The sequence below is a fragment of the Pongo abelii genome, chromosome Y (genome assembly GCF_028885655.2).
Source record: "Pongo abelii isolate AG06213 chromosome Y, NHGRI_mPonAbe1-v2.0_pri, whole genome shotgun sequence".
In the NCBI taxonomy this organism is placed as follows: Eukaryota; Metazoa; Chordata; class Mammalia; order Primates; family Hominidae; genus Pongo; species Pongo abelii.
Genome location: NC_072009.2, coordinates 54,367,030 through 54,393,855, shown reverse-complemented (window position 1 = coordinate 54,393,855; position 26,826 = coordinate 54,367,030). Strand labels below are relative to the sequence as shown.

Here is a 26,826-nt window from a genome sequence, read left to right as displayed (position 1 = left end):
TTTTAAATGTCTGTAGTAATTATTTATTTATTTGAGATGGAATCTTTCTCTGTCACCGAGCTGGAGTGCAGTGGCACAATCTTGGCTCACTCCAACCTCTGCGTACTGGGTTCAAATGATTCTCCTGCCTCAGCCTCTTGAGTATCTGGGACTACAGATATTTGTCACCACACTCAGCTAATTTGTGTATTTTTAGTACAGATGGGGTTTCATCATATTTCCCAGCATTGTCATGACTTCTTGACCTTATGGTCTGCCACCTAGGCCTCCCGAAGTGCTGCGATTGCATGCCTCTACTAATTTATTTATTTATTTATTTTTTTGTAGTTTTAGTAGAGATGGAGTTTCACCATGTTAGTCATGATGGTTTCAGTCTCCTGACCTCTTGATTCACCCAAAACAGTCTCTCAATGTCATGAGATTACAGGTGTGAGCCAGCACGCCCAGCTGTGAATTTTAATGTCAGTTGTTTCATTTTCATCTCCAGATTTTTTTTTTTCCTGAGAGCCACTGAACCTGGCCCAGAATTTTTTTCTAAGTTTGAAAATAAGTTTTCTTGCTTTCCTAAGAACCTGTATTATTTCAGTTTCAATCTCTGTTTCTTTGAACATAAAGTAAGACATGCATAGACATCACATCTGTGAATTTTTCTTCCCAAGATACATTTGTGCCAGTCTGTGTGTTTTTACACAAGAGCTCACATTAACTGTTATTACAAGTAAAAAAATTACATACTGTGACATTTACTTACCTTTTTTATATGTTCTTTTTCTTATTTGATCCTCAATTACTCCTTTGTCCATTAAAAAAAGTTAACTTTTTAAAAGTTTTTTCTGTATTTTCATGTGATAATTAATTATATTTGGACTTTAACTATATTCTAAAATAATATAGACTTTGAATAATATTAAATTTTTTGAATAATCTAAATTTTAAGTTCAACAGTATAAGTATATGCTGCTCTTATTCTTTTCTATCTTTCTCAGTATAACTTGTCTCAGATTATATCTGTACACCCTGAGTATCCATTATAGTAAATTTGTAACTTTTTATGTAATAGCTGCCTATGAAATCTGTAATAGCAATAGCTAAATTTGCCAGGATTGCAATAGCATTTTTCATTTTTTTAAGGGAATGTTTAATCACACATTATTTTAGCTTTTCTATATCTAGACATTTTTTGCTTGAATATCAATTTTACAAGAAGTAGATTTTCTTCATTTCTCCAACGTGTTTTTTTTTTAGTTATTGATAGCTTAGAATGCATTCCATTAAGACGTTACCATTATGAATAAGAGCAACATGAAAGCTATTATTTAAAAAAACTGGATCTGTATTAACAAATCTGTTGTATTGTCTATTGTATGAAATAACTGTATTCTTGCTTTCAACAACTTAAAATTTTGTTTGTGACCAATTCCAGGCATTTTTCAACCAAGAGTGACTTCTGAGTTTAGCAAAACAGAAATAAAAATATGTTTCATCAATTCTTTATTTACCTTCTAGAAAGACTACAACAAAAACAATAAATTAGCACACAAGTGCTTCTTCACTCCTCCCTGAATTAGGAATGAAGGCCTGAAATGGAAAATGCAGATTTCAATTTTGAAGGCTTCGTCTGTGCCTGGGAGGCAGTATGGCAATGCAAAAAAATATTTACTACTTTAAAATTGTCTCTTTTGATGCTTTGCTTTGTTGATACAAACTACTGATTTACAGGGTACGGAGAGTTTTTGATTAGTTTGATGTTTCTTTGAATGGTTTGAAGTTGCCAACCCTGCAGTTTTGCCTTTATTTTTATTTGGGAAGCACTGATTATTTTAAACTCTCAGAGATTATTTTTTTTTAGGTGATCTATGATTTGTCCTATGAAAATATTGTTTAAAATAGTTAAATTGAATTTTATACTTTTAATTTGTGTTTATAATTGTTAGGTTTTTGTTTTGGTGGTTATGGTATGAAGTTTATTGTTTGCTTTTAATTAACTGATGTTATCAATTTCATATAAAAGGCAAGGGCAATATTCTCTATTATGAATTACATCTTGGTTTCATATAAAATATTTATACAACTATTTGTTTCCAAAGTGACTTTCAAGTACATATCTAAATAAAACAATAATGGAATAATTATATAGGCATGCAGCAAGATCTACAAGTGTGACGATCTCTGACAGAAGCCTGAATAAATTGTTTGAAAAACAACCAGGTCACTGTGCATGGAGCAGACTGTGGAAGGAAAATGATTGTAGACAATGAGATTATAGGGGTAACACACAGTCATTGTGATTATCTAGGGTTTCCATAGGTCAGTATATTTTACTTTAGTTTCACTTTAAGCCAAGTTAATGACTGGAAGTGGAAGTGGTAAGGTTGTTACTAGCATCTAGTGCCAAGAGGCTAGAAATGCTGTTGAATACCTTAAAATCCAGTCTCAGCACCTTTGAGAAATTAACGGTATTGAACCATCTCTCCAGAAAATTGTGAAAAAAAAAAAGAAGCATACTTTTAAAAAACATTGATTTTATATTTTCAACGTTACTTAACTCAATCTTTGGTTTCTGTAAATCAGAAGGATTTTAAGAAGCTCTTTTAAAGTTCAGTTGATTCAAGTTAGGGTAAGTATTAGTAAAGTGAAGTCAGTTCAGTTAATCAATGATTAGAAAGTAAACTATAGGCTAGGTGCAGTGGCTATAATCCCAGTACTTTGGGAGGCCAAGGTGGGCCGATCACAAGGTCAGGACATCAAGATCATCCTGGCTAACATGGTGAAACCTTGTATCTACTAAAAATACAAAAAATAAAAAATAAAATTAGCTGGGCATGGTGAGGGGGGCCTGTAGTCCCAGGTACTCAGGAGGCTGAGGCAGGAGAATGGCGTGGACCCAGGAGGTGGAGCTTGTGGTAAGCTGAGGTGGTGCCACTGCACTCCAGCCTGGGTGACAGAGCAAGACTCCATCTCCGAAAAAAAAAAAGTAAACTATTTCATTTTTTCTCCCCCTTTCTTTTACGTTACTTTAAAATATTTCTGTAAAACACTAATATAGGAAAATAAAACCCTAGGCACACTATTTTTGGGATACCACGGACAACACTCAATGGCTTTTGGGATAGAACTAATCTTGAATACAACTGGAAGTCATACAGAATACAGATTTGTATATGTGCATTTGTGCACTTCATTATGCATACAGACTGGGCATAATGATTGTCATAAGACTAATATTAAATGTTTCTTATGACATAAAAGTTGCTGAGATTTTACAATAACCAAGCCAAATGGAAACCGAGATTTCAAGGATTATAGCCAGGGTTAGAGAATTCTAGCTGTTGAGTAGAATGAAAGCTCAAGCATCTTCTAGGAGAGGCCATCACTGTTGCCTAATCAGCATGGTGATTATCTCTGCAGAAACAGGTGAAAAGGCTGATGGCAGTATGAATCTCATTCTTCCTGGATGCAGAAACATAATTTGAGATTATCTGAATGGCAGGGCTGAATGACCTGGAACTCAAACAGGGATAAAAGTTTCCCCTGTCTTATCACATTATGGTAAGACAAAAATAAAACAACAGCTGTGGCCCTTCAGTGTGCACAGACCTAGGAGCTCTCAAAGCCAGGGTGGGCTGTCACACCCTTTGTGGCTTTGCGTTTTCCAGCATCTCCAAGCTTCTGGGTTTCAGTACATTCCCCAGTATCAGCTGTGGAAGCTGCTTGCAGTAGGACTGGTCCAGCTGCAGCTTTTCAATGATCTAGCAGTTCTGTTGGCAACTAAAACTTCCTGGCCTGATACAGCTGGCATGACTGACCTTGTTTAGCAGCTGGAGCCCATACTTGCTCATACACCCCTCACCACTAATCCATGTTTGCCCTTGGCAGGTGATAAATCCTGGCTGTTAATGCCAGATGAGTGCAGCATGTCAGATAGTGTGTGTAGAACAACTTAGCAGGTCTGATTAAAGCTCAGGGAAAGGCACCACAGGCCACAGAGGTTTTCATCTGGCAAATTGATGCCCCTAAAATCCCATAGCAAAAAAAGCATAGCTGGTTATTTTTAAATGACTTACTTCTTTTGGTTCTTGAAATAATGACTATTCAGTGTCCTACATTTTGGTATCTTTTAACGTCTTTTGCAAATGATTATATTTCAAAATTTTTACAAAATCAAATTTGAAAGATTATTTGCGTTGAATCACCTGATCCATCTTATGTACACTGCATTTTTTTTAAAACAGAGTTTCAGTTTTGTCATCCAAGCTGGAGTGCAATGGCATTTTCTCAGCTCACTGTACCTCCTGCCTCTGCCTCCTGTGGAGCTGAAATTACAGGCACCATCCACGGTGCCCAGCATGACATTGAAAACCAGATTAGCATTCTCCTAGTAGATTATGAAGCTTACTTATGAAAGAGTATTTCTAATTCCTGGACTTTGATGTTTTGTACTTATATAATTTCTGATTGAGAGTCACTTTTGCTCAGGATTATAATATGATGAGCAGCATGTCTGACGTTTTCTGCTAAATTCAATAGTAACATCCATTTTCTGTGGTTGAAATACCCTAATATGTTTTTGTCTCATGGAATATAAATTGTTGACATTTACTATTCTAGAGAGTTCTGAAGAAGAAATTAAAAACCACATTTTCAAATTTTGCAGAGGCCGGGGGGTGGTGCTTCACACCTGTAGTCCAAGTACATTTGATGACTGAGGCTGGAGGATCATCTGAGTTTAAGAGTTGTAGACCAGCCTGGTCAATAGGGTGAAACCTCGTCTTCACTAAAATTACAAACATACACACATAGAAAAATCAGCTGGGCATGGTGGTGGACAGCTGTAATCCCATCTACTTGGGAGGCTGAGGCAGGAAAGTCGCTTAAATCTGGGAGGTGGAGGTTGCAGTGAGCTGAGATCACACCATTGCAGTCCAGCCTGTATGAAAAGAGCAAACCACTGTCTTAAAAAAAAAAGTGCAGAAATTTTATATGAGATCTCATTTTTCTCTAATTTTTGGCTATTCTAACATCCTGAAATTTTCTCTAACTTGCTGCTATTCTAACATTCTGTCATTTGTGAAATATACCAGGGTGTCCTGCATGTACCATGGAACTTAATATAAAACAATACTAAATTAATTAAACACAAATAATTTTTTTTTTTCTGGATGTGAGGTTACAGTAGCTTTGAAATGTGTGCCAAACTTTATTTAAAACATTTTGTAATTACAAATCAGCATTGTCACAAACTTCATTGAAAAGCAAATAAGTAGCATATCTCAATTTTTAGCTGATTGAATTTCTTTTCTTTTCTTTTTAGAAAGAAATCTCACACTGTCTCTTTGGCTGGAGTGCAGTGCTGCAATCTTAGCCCACTGCAACCCCCTGCCTCCCAGCTTCAAGTGTTTATTCTTCATCAGCTTCTTGAATAGCTGAGAATACAGATGCACACCACCACACCTGATGGATTTTTACCATATTGGCCATGCTTGTCTCAAGTTCCAGAGCTCAAGTACCCTGCCTGTCTTGGCCTCCAAAAGTATAGGAATTACATGTGTGAATCACCACACCTGGCCTCTGACTGAATTTCTAATTCAAAAAAAATCTGTCTTGCAAAACCTTATTTTCCATATTATCTTTTTGATGTGTTTCTTTATATGTCTCATAAATAAAATGGTATAATTTTAATGTATTTTCTTGTAAGTGAAAATGAATTTATTTTTATTAATATGTAATTAAAATAGTAAGTATATTTAGCATGATTTTTTTTTTGGCTGTGTGTAAAGTTATGAGGTTGTAGAAATTTCTTTAAAAAACTAATTTGGATAATTAATTACATTAGTTCATTGTACTCAGGTTATTTTCCTCAGGATTTTCTTTTGTAAGAAAACTCAAAATTGCTTCAAGATACATTGAGATGTTCAATTAGGTGAAATAAACTTAAAGGTATTGTCTTTGAAAAGAAAGTTTTTATAAGCTATATTTTCTACCAATAATATGTGATTATTTTTTTCTAACATACTAGAAATTAATTTTTTTCATTTTCCCTGCACCTAGAGTTCAACTGCAATATATGAGAAGCAAAGAACTGTTAACCAAGAAGGTTGTTCCAGTCCGTAAGTCACCCATTACCATCAACCCTGGTTTTGAGCTACCTGCAGCACCAGCTATTGGCTGTGTAAAAAATCTCACAGTGATGCTAGACTGTTTGACTGAAACATTTTACATAGACAAAGTAAAAACTGTGAGTATTTTAAATTATAAAGCAGTTTTGTTCATTAATCATACTTTTGTTTAAAATTCTATTGTTTCATTTAGAAAAATTAACTCAGGGTTTCCTCTGTTTTGGGTTAACTAGTTTACCATTTTGTAGTCACCAGGTATATAATTAAAACCATTTAAGTAAGAGAACATTAATTTTTTAACAAGCATGTATTTCTTAACTTCTCTCCTATAGTTGGTTTTGGTACTTTACCACAGTTGGTCTTATTTAGTCATATGTGAAAAAAAAAAAATTAATCCTTTAGAGTAAAAGAAATCTAATTTAATGCTACAAAATTTTATATTAAAATATATTCATTTAAAAGATTTTCACAACCGAAACGTTAAAGTTGCTTAATGTATTTTAATTATATTCTGAGAGGTATCTTTTTAAAAAATCATAATGTGAGAAGAGAACATTTGAGTGCATTTTGTTACTTTTAAATGTCCATATTAGTTAAGCAAAATGGGTGGCAATGTTGAAATCTTACACAAAACTGAAACTCAGAGTGGGAGTCAATGTAAGTAAGTTAAAAAGTACGAACAGGAAATTTCATTAATTTGAAGAGAAACCTGACGGTTAAGAATATAATTAACAACAGCATTCTGTACAGATATTTAATTGGAAATATGAAATTATATTTGTTTATGTTTCTTCTGTATGAGTATATTTTTTAGTACATTGTAGGAGTTTCTAGCTAAACTCACTTATTGAAAGTTCAGATCTTTATGTGTTCTGTAGGATCTATGTAGACAGAAGAATTTCCTTTTTGAAAGCACTTTTTTTTTGTTATTTTGTTTTACTATTGTATTGGAATAGTAAATATAAATTTAACCAAACACTATTTTTGTTAAACTATTTAGCCACTGTTTTCTTGTGATTAGTATATATTTTCAAATATATAAGAGGACATGCAGTAAAAACTATGAACTTGTCACCAATAATATATTTCTGGTCCAGATATTTTCTTTTAGGTATATGCACTTCTCCAAACCCTTACCTATTTTTTTTTTTTTTTACAGAAATCAGCATATGCACTATACATTATGGTAAACTTTGTTTTGTACTTAGTCACACACCTGTCAATACATGAAGATCTGTTTAATTTTCTTTTGTAGCTACATAACTTGCAGTTCAATGTGCTCTAATTTATGCCATCCACCTCTAAGACAGAGTGATGTGTAAGCTGTATTCAGTTTTACAAAAGGTAGCATTTAAAATTTTCACAGGTATTTTAAAGACACCATCAAATTGTATTCTTCTCACAATACAACTGTGAACGTATATAAAGCAATTATCACTATTAGCTGAGGAAGAAAGTGATAATTATGTGAATGTTATAGTTTTTATGAGTTGGAACAATAATTTAAATGAAGTGTTCAATTAAAACTGAGAAAACCCTAATGTTCTACTTATATAAAGTTCTGATGAAAGTGTATTGGATAGATTTATTTTAAGTGCAAAAGTTTTTTAATATGTAAAGTCATAATGATTAATGCTAAGTCTCTGTTTAACACATGAGAATTTAATATTATATCATCGTGTATGACTCTTTCTAATAAAATTATTACAAAAGCAATGCCATTAAAAAGTGTGGACTTAAAAATTCTGTATTTAATCGTCTTTATACTGGCTCACATTGCTGATATAAAAGTTTAAAGTACTCTTTCAAAATGCCTGTGTTAACCTTACAGAATAAATTTCACAACCCAATTAAGAGAACAATGGGTGAAATCATTATTTTTGTTGCAAAAGTGTTATTTTTTCATAGCTTGTGAAGCACTCAAAGAGTAGCACTATCTGCCCCCTGTTGGATCCTGCCCACCAAAAAGATTGGTGGAACTCAGAGAAGCTGCTGCTACTTTTCACATAAATTCTGTGATCCAGAAACTATACATAATCCTAGTCATCAGAAACAGTTTTTCTACAATTGAAAAGGCAGTGATAAAGATGATGATTGTTCAAAGATGAGAAAAAAATTGTAATGTATCTTTTAATTATTGTTTTTTAGTATTCTGATAGTAGACACTGTTGTTCTTCCTGAGATTAGTGTACTTTCATGAGATTTTTATCAGGACTGCAATTTGATGGTATGGCTAGAATATGTGAGATACTATGATTGGCATATTTATTGTGCTCACTATCTAGTAATTTGAATTTTTTAAAAATTTTATTATTATTATACTTTAGGTTTCATGGTACATGTGAACAATGTGCAGGTTAGTTACATATGTATACATGTGCCATGCTGGTGCGCTGCACCCACTAACTCGTCATCTAGCATTAGGTATACCTCCCAATGCTATCTCTCCCCCCTCCCCCCACCCCACAAATGTCCCGAGAGTGTGATGTTCCCCTTCCTGTGTCCATGTGTTCTCATTGTTCAATTCCCACCTATGAGTGAGAATATGCAGTGTTTGGTTTTTTGTTCTTGCGATAGTTTACTGAGAATGATGATTTCCAATTTCATCCATGACCCTACAAAGGACATGAACTCATCCTTTTTTATGGCTGCATAGTAATCCATGGTGTATATGTGCCACATTTTCTTAATCCAGTCTATCATTGTTGGACATTTGGGTTGGTTCCAAGTCTTTGCTATTGTGAATAATGCCGCCATAAACATACGTGTGCATGTGTTTTTATAGCAGCATGATTTATAGTCCTTGGGTATATACCCAGTAATGGGATGGCTGGGTCAAATGGAATTTCTAGTTCTAGATCCCTGAGGAATCGCCACACTGACTTCCACAAGGGTTGAACTAGTTTACAGTCCCACCAACAGTGTAAAAGTGTTCCTATTTCTCCAAATCCTCTCCAGCACCTGTTGTTTCCTGACTTTCTAATGATTGCCATTCTAACTGGTGTGAGATGGTATCTCATTGTGGTTTTGATTTGCATTTCTCTGATGGCCAGTGATGGTGAACATTTTTTCATGTGTCTTTTGGCTGCATAAATGTCTTCTTTTGGGAAGTGTCTGTTCACCTCCTTTGCCCATTTTTTGATGGGGTTGTTTGTTTTTTTCTTGTAAATTTGTTGGAGTTCATTGTAGATTCTGGATATTAGCCCTTTGTAAGATGAGTAGGCTGCAAAAATTTTCTCCCATTTTGTAGGTTGCCTGTTCACTCTAATGGTAGTTTCTTTTGCTGTGCAGAAGCTCTTGAGTTTAATTAGATCCCAATTGTCAATTTTGGCTTTTGCTGCCATTGCTTTTGGTGTTTTAGACATGAAGTCCTTGCCCATGCCTATGTCCTGAAAGGTAATACCTAGGTTTTCTTCTAGGGTATTTATGGTTTTGGGTTTCACATTTAAGTCTTTAATCCATCTTGAATTGATTTATGTATAAAGTGTAAGGAAGGGATCCAGTTTCAGCTTTCTGCATATGGCTAGACAGTTTTCCTGGCACCATTTTTTAAATAGGGAATCATTTCCCCTTTTCTTGTTTTTCTCAGGTTTGTCAAAGATCAGATAGTTGTAGATATGTGGCACTATTTCTGATGGCTCTGTTCTGTTCCATTGATCTATATCTCTGTTTTGGTACCAGTACCATGCTGTTTTGGTTACTGTAGGCTTGTAGTATAGTTTGAAGTCGGGTAGTGTGATGCCTCCAGCTTAGTTCTTTTGGCTTAGGATTGACTTGGCAATGCAGGCTCTTTTTTGGTTCCATATGAACTTTAAAGTAGTTTTTTCCAATTCTGTGAAGAAATTCATTGGTAGCTTGATGGGGATGGCATTGAATCTGTAAACTACCTTGGGCAGAATGGCCATTTTCACAATATTGATTCTTCCTACCCATGAGCATGGAATGTTCTTCCATTTGTTTGTATCCTCTTTTATTTCCTTGAGCAGTGGTTTGTAGTTCTCCTTGAAGAGGTCCTTCACATCCCTTGTAAGTTGGATTCGTAGGTATTTTATTCCCTTTGAAGCAGTTGTGAATGGGAGTTCACTCATGATTTGGCTCTCTGTTTGTCTGCTGTTGGTGTATAAGAATGCTTGTGATTTTTGTACACTGATTTTGTATCCTGAGACTTTGCAGAAGTTGCTTATCAGCTTGGGATTTTGGGCTGAGATGATGGGGTTTTCTAGATATACGATCACGTCGCCTGCAAACAGGGACTATTTGACTTCCTCATTTCCTAATCGAATACCCTTTCTTTCCTTCTCCTGCCTAATAACCTTTGCCAGAACTTCCAACACTATGTTGAATAGAACTGGTGAGAGAGGGCAACGCTGTCTTGTGCCAGTTTTCAAACGGAACGCTTCCAGTTTTTGCCCATTCAGTATGATATTGGCTGCGGGTTTGTCATAGATAGCTCTTATTATTTTGAGTTACGTCCCATCAATACCTAATTTATTGAGAGTTTTTAGCATGAAGGGTTGTTGAATTTTGTCAAAGGTCTTTTCTGCATCTATTGAGATAATCCTGTGGTTTTTGTCTTTGGTTCTGTGTATATGCTGGATTACATTTATTGATTTGCATATATTGAACCAGCCTTGCATCCCAGGGATGAAGCCCACTTGATCATGGTGGATAAGCTTTTTGATGTGCTGCTGGATTCTGTTTGCTAGTATTTTATTGAGGATTTTTGCATCAATGTTCATCAAGGATATTGGTCTAAAATTCTCTTTTTTGGTTGTGTCTCTGCCCGGCTTTGGTATCAGGATGATGCTGGCCTCATAAAATGAGTTAAGGAGGATTCCCTCTTTTTCTATTGATTGGAATAGTTTCAGAAGGAATGGTACCAGTTCCTCCTTGAACCTCCGGTAGAATTCGGCTGTGAACCCATCTGGTCCTGGACTTTTTTTGGTTGGTAACCTACTGACTATTGCCACAATTTCAGCTCCTGTTATTGGTCTATTCAGGGATTCAACTTCTTCCTGGATTAGTCTTGGGATGTTGTAGGTGTTGAGGAATTTATCCATTTCTTCTAGATTATCTGCATGGCGGTGTTTGTGGTATTCTCTGATGGTAGTTTGTATTTCTGTGGGATCAGTGGTGATATCCCCTTTATCATTTTTTATTACATCTATTTGATTCTTCTCTCTTTTTTTCTTTATTAATCTTGCTAGTGGTCTATCAATTTTGTTGCTCCTTTCAAAAAACCAGCTCCTGAATTCATTAATTTTTTGAAGGGTTTTTTGTGTCTCTATTTCCTTCAGTTCTGCTCTGATTTTAGTTATTTCTTGCCTTCTGCCAGCTTTTGAATGTGTTTGCTCTTGCTTTTCTAGTTCTTTTAATTGTGATGTTAGGGTGTCAATTTTGGATCTTTCCTGCTTTCTCTTATGGGCATTTAGTGCTATAAATTTCCCTCTACACACTGCTTTGAATGCATCCCAGAGATTCTGGTATGTTGTGTCTTGGTTCTCATTGCTTTCACAGAACATCTTTATTTCTGCCTTCATTTCGTTATGTACCCAGTAGTCATTCAGGAGCAGGTTGTTCAGTTTCCATTTAGTTGAGTGTTTTCAAGTGAGATTCTTAATCCTGAGTTCTAGCTTGATTGCACTGTGATCTGAGAGATAGTTTGTTATAATTTCTGTTCTTTTACATTTACTGAGGACAGCTTCACTTCCAACTATGTGATCAATTTTGGAATATGTGTGGTGTGGTGCTGAAAAAAATGTATATTCTGTTGATTTGGGGTGGAGAGTTCTGTAGATGTCTATTAGGTCCGCTTGGTGCAGAGCTGAGTTCAATTCCTGGGTATCCTTGTTGACTTTCTTTCTTGTTGATCTGTCTAATGTTGACAGTGGGGTGTTAAAGTCTCCCATTATTAAAGTGTGGGAGTCCAAGTCTCTTTGTAGGCCACTCAGGACTTGCTTTATGAATCTGGGTGCTCCTGTATTTGGTGCATATATATTTAGGATAGTTAGCTCTTCTTGTTGAATTGATCCCTTTACCATTATGTAATGGCCTTCTTTGTCTCTTTTGATCTTTTTTTGGTTTAAATTCTGTTTTTTCAGAGACTAGGATTGCAACCCCTGCCTTTTTTTGTTTTCCATTTGCTTGGTAGATCTTCCTCCATCCTTTTATTTTGAGCCTATGTGTGTCTCTGCACATGAGATGAGTTTCCTGAATACAGCACACTGATGGTCTTGAGTCTTTATCCAATTTGCCAGTCTGTGTCTTTTAATTGGAGAATTTAGTCCATTTACATTGAAAGTTAATATGGTTTTGTGTGAATTTGATCCTGTCATTATGATGTTAGCTGGTTATTTTGCTCGTTAGTTGATGCAGTCTCTTCCTAGTCTTGACGGTCTTTACATTTTGGCATGATTTTGCAGTGGCTGGTACTGATTGTGCCTTTCCATGTGTAGTGCTTCCTTCAGGAGCTCTTTTAGGGCAGGCCTGCTGGCGACAAAATCTCTCAACATTTGCTTGTCTGTAAAGGATTTTATTTCTCCTTCACTTATGATGCTTATTTTGGCTGGATATGAAATTCTGGGTTGAAAATTCTTTTGTTTAAGAATGTGGAATATTGGACCCCACTCTCTTCTGGCTTGTAGGGTTTTTGCCAAGAGATCCGCTGTTAGTCTGATGGGCTTCCCTTTGAAGGTAACCCGACCTTTCTCTCTGGCTGCCCTTGTCATTTTTTCCTTCATTTCAACTTTGGTGAATCTGACTGTTATGTGTCTTGGAGTTGATCTTCTCGAGGAGTATCTTTGTGGTGTTCTCTGTGTTTCCTGAATCTGAATGTTGGCCTGCCTTGCTAGATTGGGGAAGTTCTCCTGGATAATATCCTGCAGAGTGTTTTCCAATTTGGTTCCATTCTCCCTGTCACTTTCAGGTACACCAATCAGACGTAGATTTGGTCTTTTCACATAGTCCCACATTTCTTGGAGGCTTTGCTCTTTTCTTTTTATTCCTTTTTCTCTAAACTTCCCTTCTCACTTCATTTCATTCATTTCCTCTTCCATGGCTGATACCTTTTCTTCCATTTGATCGCATTGGCTCCTGTGGCTTCTCCATTCCTCACTTAGTTCTCGAGCCTGGGTTTTCAGCTTCATCAGCTCCTTTAAGCACTTCTCTGTATTGGTAATTCTAGCTATACATTCTTCTAAATTTTTTTCAAAGTTTTCAACTTCTTTGCCTTTGGTTTGAATATCCTCCCATAGCTCAGAGTAATTTGATCGTCTGAAGCCTTCTTCTCTGAGCTCATCAAAGTCATTCTCCGTCCAGCTTTGTTCCATTGCTGGTGAGGAACTGCGTTCCTTTGGAGGAGGAGAGGCACTCCGCTTTTTAGAGTTTCCGGTTTTTCTGCTCTGTTTTTTCCCCATCTTTGTGGTTTTACCTACTTTTGGTCTTTGATGATGGTGATGTACAGATGGGTTTTTGGTGTGGGTGTCCTTTCCGTTAGTTTTCCTTCTAACAGACAGGACCCTCAGCTGCAGGTTTGTTGGAGTACCCAGCCGGCTGTGTGAGGTGTCAGTCTGCCCCTGCTGCGGGGTGCCTCCCAGTTAGGCTGCTCAGGGGTCAGGGGTCAGGAACCCACTTGAGGAGGCAGTCTGCCCGTTCTCAGATCTCCAGCTGTGTGCTGGGAGAACCACTGCTCTCCTCAATGTGGTCAGACAAGGACATGTAATTCTGCAGTGGTTACTGCTGTCTTTTTCTTTGTCTGTGCCCTGTCCCAAGACTTGGAGCCTACAGTGGCAGGCAGGCCTCCTTGAGCTGTGGTGGGCTCCACCCAGTTCAAGTTTCCGGGCTGCTTTGTTTACCTAAGCGAGCCTGGGCAATGGCTGTCACCCCTCCCCCAGCCTTGCTGCCGCCTTGCTGTTTTATCTCAGACTGCTGTGCTAGCAATCAGCGAGACTCCGTGGGCGTCGGACCCTCTGAGCCAGGGGCAGGCTATAATCTCCTGGTGCACCATTTCCTAAGCCCATCGGAAAAGCACAGTATTTGGGTGGGAGTGGCCCGATTTTCCAGGTGGTTTCTGTCACCCCTGGAGAGGGCACTCCCTGAACCCTTGTGCTTCCTGAGTGAGGTAATGCCTCACCCTTCTTTGGCTCATGCACGGTGTGATCACCCACTGACCTGTGCCCACTGTCTGGCACTCCCTAGTGAGATGAACAGGGTACCTCAGATGGAAATGCAGAAATCACCCATCTTCTGCGTCAGTCACTCTGGGAGCTGTAGACCGGAGCTCTTCCTATTAGGCCATCTTGGCTCCTCCCCTGAAATTTTAGTTAATAATAATTACCACTTTTGTTTGTTTGTTTTCAAACCATGCTAGATGTAGTCACATTTCTATGACCTGGTAAATGAAATTCAGCCTTCGAATAATGAGAAGTTTTTTTTTTTTTTTGAGACGAAGTCTCTTTCTCTCACCCAGGCTGGAGTGCATTGATGCAATCTCAGCTCACTGCAAGCCTTGCCTCCTGGCTTCACGCCATTTTCCTGCCTCAGCTTCCCAAGTAGCTGGGACTACAGGAGCCCACCATCAAACCCGGCTATTTTCTTTTTCTATTTTTAGTAGGGATGGGGTTTCACTGTTATCCAGGGTGGTCTCCTGACCTCTTGATCCACCCATCTCAGCCTCCCAAAGCACTGGGATTACAGGTATGAGCCACCATGCCGGGCCTTTAATTTTTAATAATTATATTCACATTTTGTTTTTTAAAGTAGGCATTTTTCTTTTTTTTTTTTTTTTTACTGTTGTTCTGTCTGTGTCATATAAGCTGTACTTATTTTTAGGATTCTCTGAATATTTTTCTCAAATTAAGGTTTTTCTGCTAAGGAAAAATATTGTTTTTGAGATAATGCTACATGGACCCATTAGCAACATGATATAACTATTAAAATCAGGCTGCTAAGAGTATAAAAGCATCTGGTTGAAAATAAAAAGCATCTGGTTCGAAATAAAGCCGAAAAAAATGTTAGGTTTTAGTGGCAGTTTGCATATTTAAGATACAGCTATGAAGTAAGTGAACCCAGAATACTTTAATTTTGGAAATGTTTGTACTCAAGTAATTTATCCTTCCTTTACTTTTTTGCATAGATATTGACAGAAACTAAATAAATTAGAATATTTTAACTGTAGTAAATAATTCTTAAATTTCTGTTTATCTTCCTCAGTGATCAGAAATTGTTTGGTTTTCAAATAGCATCTCAGCACTTATCATCAATGGAGATTAAAACACAAACTTTCCTCTGCCTTTCTAGATCTGATAGATCACACCATGCAGTCATTGCAACCTTGGCAGTGTTTCTTTTATTAGAATCTCCATATGGGATGTTCACTAACACTTGATTAACAGCCACTAACAAACAACAACAACAAAAATGTAAAATTCAAGTCCTGGTATTGTAGTTGGTTTTACCTCTAGGGTGTTGAATTTAAAACAGATAAAGATGGATAATTATACTGACAAAAGGTGAATGAGGCAGACAGAATATAAAATTCTAATAAAGTCTCCATCTTTGCTCTTGGTTGCTTGTGCTTTATGTTTTCTTAGCACTTCACTGTGGCGTGCATGTCTGCCTAGCTAATTTTTCTATGCGACGAACTTCATCAGTGCATAAACTGGATATTGTTTCTTTTTGTATCAATAACCTCAGGTGTAGAGAAAAACATATAGAAACATGATAGATATGTGTAAGATAACGTTATTTTTCTCTGTAGCTACAAGGAAATTATGACATTTGGAGTTCCTGTGTATGTTCTCATTCCATCCACAACCAGTTTAACAGCCATATTTGTTGTGCGGTAATAATTCCAAATATGTCACATAAATTATATCATGAAATCTGTAAAAATACATTATACTCACAAGAGAACTCTGAATTCTAGGAGAACAAACTATCTTATTCCTCATAAGTTATTTATCTCAGAGCACATAGCCATCAGTGTCTGTGTCAGTAATGTTTTCTGATTTACAACAAATAAGAGACTTTTACATACACAGGTTCTGCAACCGGATTTCTGCAAACGTATATTAAGATGTTTGAAAACAAAAACAAAAACAAATCAATACGACTGTAAAATGTAACAAATTTAAAGCTGTTAGAGTATATTATCTGCCTATGGAGCATTTACATTTTATTAAATATTTATGTAGGGAAAAAGTAAACTACACAAGAGGAAGGATGTGAATTATACTTACATACTCCATCATTGTAAATCAGAAGCTTGAGCAGACACAAATTATAGTATTTAAGAGGCTTCTGGAGCCAATCCCCTATAACTATCAAAGGATTGCTATATGTAAATATTTTAAGCTTTGGTAAGAAAATATTGCTCAAGTTAGCGATGGCATAATCACCCTAATGATGTTAATTATTATTTACTTATACTTTTATAAATAAATTTAAAAGATTATAAGCCCTAATATTATTATTAAATTGTTTTAATATTTGCTCAGGGAATGTGAACATTTTACATGTTGTCTGTCTATGGTATGTTAACATAATTAAGCACTTGCTATTTAAATAATTTTTTTTTCTTTTTTTTTTGGCCAACAGAAAGGATTTGAGTATGAATAAAAATGTGCATTTACATTCAGTGATTATTTTGAATTTCCTTGGGAGTTGGATACGCGACCTTACACAAAAGCAGGCGTTGCAAAGCTGGAAGAGAATACTGTCCAATCAGAAAATCAGTTGATTTAACAGAAAGAGTAACCTGAAAATAAAACTACAAAGATCACAAAATGCAGACTTTTAAGTGTGCCTGTATTCTGTGGTCAAGCAAGCAGTGGGCATAAATATTCTTATATTATTCAAAAAATGGTAGGATGATGACTGAGATTCCTGGTATAAATTTGATGATGAAGATTTAACAGGATTTAAAATTGATGATGATGAGAAATTTTATCGAAGGCCTTTTCGGCATCTATTGAGATAATCATGTGGTTTTTGTCTTTGGTTCTGTTTATATGATGGTTTGCATTTATTGATTTGCGTGTATTGAACCAGCTTTGCATCCCAGGGATGAAGCCCACTTGATCATGGTGGGTAAGCTTTTTGATATGCTGCTGGATTCAGTTTGCTAGTATTTTATTCAGGATTTTTGCATCGCTATTCATCAGGGATATTGGTCTGAAATTCTCTTTTTTGTACATATGTCTCTGCTAGGATTTGCTATCAGGATAGTGCTGGCTTCATAAAATGAGTTGGGGAGGATTCTCTCTTTTTCTATTGATTGGAATAGTTTCAGAAGGAATGGTACCAGCTCCTCTTTGTGCCTCTGGTAGAATTCAGCTATGAATCCATCTGGTCCTGGACTTTTTTTGGTTGATAGGCTATTAACTGCTACTTCAATTTCAGAGCCTGTTATTGGTCTATTCAGGAATTCAACTTCTTCCTGGTTTAGTTTTGGGAGTGTGTATGTGTCAAGGAATTTATCCATTTCTTCTAGATTTTCTAGTTCATTGGTGTAGAGGTGTTTATAGTAGTCTCTGAAAATACTTAAATGTTAGACCTAACCCATAAAAACCCTAGAAGAAAACCTAGGCAATACAAGACATAGGCATGGACAAGGACTTCATGTCTAAGACACCAAAAGCAGTGGAAACAAATGCCAAAATTGACATATGGGTTCTGATTAAACTAAAGAGCTTCTGCACAGACAAAGAAATTACCATCAGAGTGAACAGGCAACCTGTAGAATGGAAGAAAATTTTTGCAATCTACCCATCTGACAGAGGGCTAATATACAGAATATACAAAGAAATTAAACAAATTTACAAGAAAAAATCAAACAACCCCATCAAAAAGTGGGCAAAGGATATAAACAGATGCTTCTCAAAAGAAAACGTTTAGGCAGCAAGAAGACACATCGAAAAATGCTCATTATCACTGGCCATCAGAGAAATGCAAATCAAAACCACAATGACAGACCATCTCACACCAATTAGAATGGTGATTATTTAAAAGTCAGGAAACAACAGGTGTTGGAGTGGATGTGGAGAAATAGAAAATCTTTTACACTGTTGGTGGGACTGTAAACTAGTTCAACCATTGTGGAAGACAGTGTGGTGACTCCTCAAGAGTCTAGAACTGGAAATATCATTTGACCCAGCCATCCCATTACTGGGTATATACACAAAGGATTATAAATCATGCTGCTATAAAGACACATGCACACGTGTGTTTATTGTGGCACAATTCACAATAGTGAAGACTTGGAACCTACCCAAATGTCCATCAATGGTAGACTGGATTAAGAACATGGCACATATATACCATGGCATACTTATGCAGCCATTAAAAAATGATGAGTTCATGTCCTTTGTAGGGACATGGATGAAGCTGGAAACCATCATTCTGAGCAAACTATAGCCAAGGACAGAAAACCAAACACCACATGTTCTCACTCATAGGTGGGAATTGAGCAATGAGAACACTTGGACACAGAATGGGGAACATCACACAATGAGACCTGTCATGGAATGGGGGAAGTGGGGAGGAAGGAGGGATAACATTAAGAGATATACCTAATGTAAATGACGAGTAAATGGGTGCAGCACACCAACATGGCACATATATACATATGTAACAAACCTGCACATTGTGCACATGTACTCTAGAACTTTAAGTGTAATGATAAAAAAAGAAATTTTAAAAATTAGTGTTTTGATGGAGAGTACATGAATGTATTTGATCACATGCTGAAGTGCATGTCATATAGACAGCAGAAGAGGGGATAACATGCTTACATAGTTTTGAAATAATAAACAAATGGACATGATTAGTGAAGAAGATGAGATGATAAAACATATATTATGGCTAACTGTTGCAAGACCACATCATATCATCATGTCACCAGCCTTCGAGAAAAGTGTATGGTAAAAAAAAAAAAAAAATGACATTTATTCCTAAGTGAAAGCAATAAAATTGAGTATTTGCAGTTTGTGAAAGAACTGCTTACTTGTAATGGTGTTTATTTAAACCCTGCTCGTGCTAAGCTTTTAGATTAGCTTCTTAGTAACAAAAATAATGTGTGCTTGGCTTCTATGATTCTTTACAAGGTATCAACATGTTTTTAATACTTTTCTTCAGTCTTCTGTTTGCTTTTTTCATAGAATCATTAGCCTTAATTTATGTGAATGTGTTTCGTTTCTGGTTTAGTTATTTTAAAGTAAAAAATTTAAGATATCTGCACCTTAGAATAGTGGCCCTTAATGTATGGATATATGAAAAGCATTTATTTATTACACCAGTTATTATTTTTTACTCAAGCATTAGTTTAAAATGTGGGTTAGTGAAGTGGTAAGATCGTCAGTAAAAACTAGTGTTAACTAATAAGAATTATGTTAAGAAACAGCTTGAAAATACAACTGACTGTATAGGTACTTTTTATTTAAAGAGCAGAATTATTTTTCTGCCTGAATCAAAATAAATTACTATGATTAGTACACAGATTGCTGCTACATTCCTCATTATCACTGTATTTTACATTTTAAAAAACTAATTTGTGTTCCTGCCAGTGACTGGTATATGGCTTTGGATTTTATTCATAGGGAACTTATAATTGGTTTGGTTGTCTATTATACTTCTTTACATTTTCATAACCATAAAAATATTATTTCAAATTTTAAATATACAATAAACATTTTTGCAGTAATTGTGAGAGAATTTTTCGTAAACTTAAAATTGTGTAATCTAAGTGTGTGTTTATTATTTCAAAATTGGTTCCTACTCCAATAACTTTGTATTGCACCTTTTTCCAGTGTATCATTAAGTATGAATCTTTACCTTTTCTAAATAAAATATTAAGTAATAATTAAAAAGATAATAACGTATTTTAGCTGAGGTTTTCTTGCTCATAATAATAATTCCAATAATTTGGAAGGCCAAGGCAAAAAGATCACTTGAGGCCAAGAATTTTGAACCTGGTTTGGCAAAATAGTGAAACACAATCTCTACAAAAGTTTTTACAAATCAGGAAGATATGGTGGCTCACACCAGTAACCGTAACAATCTATAAGTCCATGGTGGGTGGATCACTTCAGGCTTATAAAGTGAGGCTGGCCTGAACAATATAGCAGGACTGTGTCTATAAAAAATATTAAAATAATTAAAGAAACTGAATAGTTATCTGAGCCTACTGGCCTTTTCCTGGAGAACCTGCTAACTGGGAGGCTGAAGCTGCAAGAGCATGCGTATCACAGGCTGCCACTAAGGAGATCAGACAGATACCTGATTCTTTTACGTAGCTAAGTGGATACAGCCTACTTTACGTTTACCTTTTTCATGTAAAAATGCTTCTTTTCTTGCCTTTTTATGACTATAGGTAGGCTTGTAGTTTGGAGTCAGAAGACAGCTTTAGCTGAGTCATCTCCCCCTGAAAACACAAGGCATACTCCTTCCCTACACAGTCACCCATCTTAGCAACCCAAAATGCTCAGCCAGAATTTGACTTAGATTGTCCTACATTTAATGTGATTTTGTCTTCTGATCCTCCCATTAACGCTCTCTTTTCTCCACACTCATCTCCCATCTTTTGCTACTGTCAGTAATCATTCATCCCCTCCCATCACAAAAGAAGCGTATACTCCATTCAGATAGAGCGATATGAAAATTCTCCAGAAAAGTAAAAAATTAAAAATATATATATTTTAATTTTGCACTTTTTTTAATTTTAAAAAAAGGTCAAAATTGAGGAACCACATGCATCTGGTAGGAGACGGGTTTTATCTTCACAAAGAATTTACTGATGTGAACATTTTTGTTACATAATATTAGTAGAAAAAAATCTGAATTAAACAAGAACAAAAAACCGCAAAACCTGGGGTGAAGCCCTGCTGCTTTCCTTGGCCTGGCCCGCTGCCCTGGGCTCAGCGGCCGCCCACACGGCCGCGTTGCTGGGCCAGGCCCGGGGACACTCCGCCTCCACCCCGCAGTCGGGGCTCGCATTGGCCGCATGGAGCCACTACAGCGAGGCGGTGGCCGACCGCTAGGACTACCCCAACTTCTTCAAGATGGTGGAGGGCTTCTTCAATCGCGGCGCCAGCATCGTGGAAGACAAGCTGGAGGAGAACCTGAGGACCTGGGAGAGTGAGGAGCAGAAGGGGAACAGGCTGCGCGGCATCCTGTGGATCATCAAGCCCTGCAACCATGTGCTGAGTCTCTCCTTCCGCATCGGGCACGACGACGGCTCCTGGGAGGTCATCTAAGGCTACACGGCCCAGCACAGCCAGCACCGCAAGCCCTGCAAGGGAAGTGTCCATTACAGCACTGATGTGAGTGTAGATGAAGTAAAAGCTTTGGCTTCTCTGATGACATACAAGTGTGCAGTGGTTGATGTGCTATTTGGGGTTGTTAAGAACAATCCCAAGAACTATACTAGTAATGAATTGGAAAAGATCACAAGGAGCTGGCAAAGAAAGGCTTTATTGGTCGTGGCATTGATGTGCCTGCTCCAGACATGAGCACAGGTGAGCGGGAGATGTCCTGGATCGCTGATGCTTTTGCCAGTACCATAGAGCACTATGACATTAATGCACAAGCCCGTGTTACTGGTAAACCCATCAGCCAAGGGGGAATCCATGGACGCATCTCTGCTACTGGCCATGGTGTCTTCCGTGGGATTGAAAACATCATCAATGAAGCTTCTTACATGAGCATTTTAGGAATGACACCAGGGTTTGGAGATAAAACATTTGTCCTTCAGGGATTTGGTAATGTGGGCCTACACTCTATGAGATATTTACATGGTTTTGGTGCTAAATGTATTGCTGTTGGTGAGTCTCAAGGGAGTATATGGAATCCAGGTGGTATTTACCCAAAGGAAGTGGAAGACTTCAAATTGCAACGTGGGTCCATTCTGGGCTTCCCCAAGGCAAAGCCGTATGAAGGAAGCATCTTGGAGGTCAACTGTGACATACTGATCCCAGCTGCCTGTGAGAATCAGTTGACCAAATCCAATGAATCCAGAGTCAAAGCCAAGATCATTGCTGAAGGTGCCAAGGGGCAAACAACTCCAGAAGCTGACAAGATCTTCCTGGAGAGAAACATAATTGTTATTCCAGATCTCTACTTGAATGCTAGAGGAATGAGAGTATCTTACTTTGAGTGGCTGAAGAATCTAAATCATGTCAGCTGTAGCCGTTTGACCTTCAAGTATGAAAGGGATTCTAACTACCACTTGCTTTTGTCTGTTCAAGAGAGTTTAGAAAGACAATTTGGAAAGCATGGTGGAACTATTCTCATTGTACCCACGGCAGAGTTCCAAGACAGGACGCCGGGTGCATCTGAGAAAGACATCATGCACTCTGGCTTGGCATACACAATGGAGTGTTTTGCCAGGCAAATCATGTGCACAGCCAGGAAGTTTAACCTGGGATTGGACCTGAGAACAGCTGCCTATGTCAATACCATTGAGAAAGTCTTCAAAGTATACAATGAAGCTGGTTTGACCTTCACATAGATGGATCATGGCTGACTTCCTCACTATCTTCTTCACGTGTAACTTCTGCAGACCTATCACAAGTTTACATGCAACCACAGAAATCCCTTTCTCTCCTTACTCATTAATAATGGATACCATTCTCAACAAGTCAGTCCAAATCAGCCCATTAAGGAGAAATAAGTTAAGGTTAGAGGATCATGTACAAGCTGAGTGTGAAAGTAGAAGTCCCCTACACCAGAGAGCCATTTTGGTATTTTGCCTTCAAATAAAAAGCCTCCTCCATCTGGCTGTGCAGCCTTGCTCTGTGGCTTTTCCCAATGCAATCAGTGCTAGTGCTGGGGAAGGGACAGTCAAGAGCAGTCAGTTGCTTACTTATTTTGCTCTGGATGAGTCTGGGATATGCTGTAACTTTAACACATTTAAGAAGTAGGTGTGTGGCCTTTTCAGAAGGTGGCATGGTCCTCAAGTGAGTTCTCAGTATTTTATATCAGCAAAATAACTCAATTTTGCAGGTTGCAAACAAATATAAAAGCTGTTTGTGTTTACAAATTTTATTATTTTAGAATAGAATAAGTACATGCTGCTGTAATAAAATTGTCTTTAATCACTTAACAAGCCTAACCTTGACTCAAACAGTGAATGCCTATAAAAATAATAAATGAAAAAAACTAGTATTTTTATATCATAAATGAGTATTATTTATAGCTTATCATTCATGTATTGTTGTCCAGCAAACATTAAAAGCCCTGTGGATAATTAAGTTTTCTTCATACATGCAAAATGTTGGAGGCTATTTTCGTTAAAACCATCAGAATTTGCTTACTATAATTAAGACACATAGTCCAAAGAATGCAGGAAACTTTTTATCATGTTAACTAATTGTTCTCTTTTGAAGATCTATGGTTGACTAAACTATAATTCAAGTAGAATGTCCCAGAAAAAAACCACTTTGGCTCCCTGTTTGGAGTCTGGCAGGCTCTGAGCATTGCCAATTGCCCCTACTCACCTGACTTTGTATCCTCTCCTTTTAGAGGCTTTCCATTCTGCACCCAGCTTCACTAACAGAGAGCTGAAAACAACCTTGGGTTGAGTGTTTCATTTGGGAGTTATTTTGCCAGGGCCTTTTGAACAGTAGTGTCCCCATGAAGTGCTAGATAATACATGTGTAAGAATCAGCTTTTTTGTTTTTTTTTAACTATAACACCTTTCAGAAATTTCTAACTACTTTGTAACTGCATGGATTAACCTGTTGATAAAAGCAGTTATTTAAAGTCTACGTTTTCCAAAAAAAAAAAAAACCAAAACCTAAAGGATGTTAGACAAAGACAATCTTCTAACAATGACACCTCTTCCCAGTATGAGAGAACTAACTCCTACGATATGAGAAATATCAATATTTTATTTCTTTCTTCCACATGTATTCAACACTTATCAATGTCAAAGAGTTCAAATTTTAATATGTCAAATTTCAACCATGAAGATATAAAAAGTCTTACTGTTAATGCAGCATTGCTATTTTATTCAATAGTAACATTACTTTATAAATTCAAATCCTGCTTAATAATGTTAACAATTATTTGCAGGACACAAAGATTATTCCTTACAAAATCTTTTTTCATAGAGATTATGTTCTTGGAGCCAAATAAAAATTTTACTGCTTAGACAAACATACATGCTTACTTTTCTTACAACACTTTCTTGTTGTTATTATTTTTATTGTTATTATTATTTATTTACATCTCCTACTCTTTGGGATCTCCTTACAAGTAAATCACCTTCTTTTAAAATCTCTTTCATCATTAACATTTGTCAGATATTTACAGACATACCAAATAAAATCATTATTTATTTTTCTGATATGACTGAAAAAGGTTTTGAAGAGATATGCATATAAATAACTTTTTATTCTGAAATGTAATTAGTTAGTTTTATTCACAATTGTTCTCCCCTTGATTTATCAAGGTAAGTTTCACATAATGAAAAATTACATTTAAGTGTACAATTCAATGGAATTTAATATGTTTATGATGTCGTACAATCATCATCTATCTTTAGTTCCTAAACATTTCTATTGCCCAGCAGGAAACTCCATATCTACTAAAGAGTTCTTTTTATTTCCCAGCCTCTGATAACCAGTAACCTACTTTTTTTCTCTATGGCTATGTCTTTTTACCACATTGGTTTTGCACCGCAACAGTTTTCAATCCAACATGCCAAAGTCATAGAGGTTTTGTTTTCCTTTTCCTTTTTCTTTTTTTTTTTTTTCATTTTGCAATTACCAGGACCTATGCTCCTCTCACCAGTCTAGTAAGAGTGTCTGTGTCAGGGAGAGAATTACATTTATTTCAGGGATTGAGGACATTATTTTGTTATTTATTTAAATGCTGCTACAGGGATGTGATTTTGCAGCCTACAATGTGTAAGTGAGCAGTCTATGTTTTATTTTCACTGGCTACATTTCTCAGACTGGGAAGGAAATACTTTTGGCCAGATTTTTATTGATTGCTAGGAGACTAAAGTCCTCTTGTGATGTCTTTGCTACTCAGCTTGACATATACTAGAGTGATGCTTTAGATTGCCTTACCTGCATAAGCCTTCTGAAGCTGCGTTTGAAGCTTCAGTCTTGAAAACCATACAGGCTGGAAGAGTATCTAAAGAAATATTTATTTGAGATGGCACATGTTTCTTCAGAAACTCAAGTTGTTTCTCCCAGAGATGAATTAACTGATTCAGAAGCCTCCACTAGATCTCCACTGTGTAAACTCACATTCCCCGGGGACTCAGACTTAAGGACAATGATTGAAGAAAATGCTGTTCAGGTTTTTTCACAAGAATCCTTGTTAAAATGGCCATGTGACACAGTGTGTGTTTCTGAGCCAGATAAAGATAATGATTTTTTTTTCTCTGACCTTCCCCAGGAAATATCAGAAAATATTTGAGAGTGACCAATTCAAGTCTATTCTATAGGATGGGAATGGAACTTGCATAGTGATTAATGAAGAACTCATCAAGAAAGAAATTTTGGATAGAAAGTCTCCTTACAGAATATTTCAAGCTGAGAGTATCAAAAGTTTTGTTTGACATCTCAGCCTTTATGGATTTAGTAAAATTTGACAGAATTTTCAAAGATCTGCCTTTGTAGCCACCTTTCTGGCAGGAGAGAATGAATCCATTGTCTTAAGCAAGATATTTAATATATTTCAGTTACCACTTTACATAGAGTATATATGTAATTTTACTTTGTACATCAGTAAATATGTTAATACATGAAGTAAGACCAGATTTTGAAAATTATATAAAATGCTAAGGTAAAAATTTTTTAATTTTTTTTGAAATTATTGAGTTCAGCTTGAGGATTAACCTTCCAGCATTTTAAGAAATTTTGCTAACAACTTTGAATCTTACCAGTGAAATCAAAATAAATGTACCAAAGCCACTTAATGCAATGTTACTATTAATATATACCATGTTTTCACTTGAGGGCTTAACAACTTTAGTGCTCTTTTCCCAAAAGCACATTCTTGAAAATAGTAAACCATATTCATGAATTTTTTGATGATATTAAGTTTGTGTGATGAAACAGAAATCTGATATTTTAAGTGTTTGTTATTGTCACTTGTCTCAACAAATTGCAACAGATCAGCATGCTATTTTAAATCAGTTGACCTCTATTCATATGCACTCTCATAGCACCTGCATCCAAGCAAGTGGCCACATTGTGAATTTCATTACAACCACAACTTCTCAATACCACAACATAATTCCCTTGCAAAACTGTTTTCTGGGGCTGATAGTGGAACCATCTGCTCTTCCAACAAGATATCCTGTGGTATTAGTCAACGAGGCTCCACATCCTAACCTGCTACCAGTAGGCAAACCATGGTTGCAAATGCCTACGATACCTGATACATCAGCTGTGCCTCATTCCAGGCCAGATCTTCAACCATCACAACTGGACAAATATCACCCTAATTACAAATGATCTTCCATTAAAACAGTATCAGATTATGCATGACAACAGAGACTAACATTTACATAGACCAAAAAAACCCTAAAAATATCTGCAATTATCTTACTGAAAAATAAAACTGCATGACAACTTATATGTTTGCTTTTTCTTTATTTCTCAAAGTATAGTTAAAAGTAAAATGATGTTTTCTTTCAGTGTCAGACTGTTGTACTACTTCCTATAAAAATATATGTGGGCTTTTTGATTATTTGTAA

The 26,826-nt window shown here is 36.5% G+C and overlaps 2 pseudogenes; both read left to right on the top strand.

The window, feature by feature from the left end:
- Nucleotides 1–21,157: 21,157 nt before the first annotated feature.
- Nucleotides 21,158–22,620, top strand: LOC100446960 (glutamate dehydrogenase 1, mitochondrial-like; annotated as a pseudogene).
- A 2,790-nt stretch (nucleotides 22,621–25,410) lies between these two features.
- On the top strand, nucleotides 25,411–26,584 carry LOC129053328 (heat shock transcription factor, Y-linked-like; annotated as a pseudogene).
- Nucleotides 26,585–26,826: the final 242 nt, after the last annotated feature.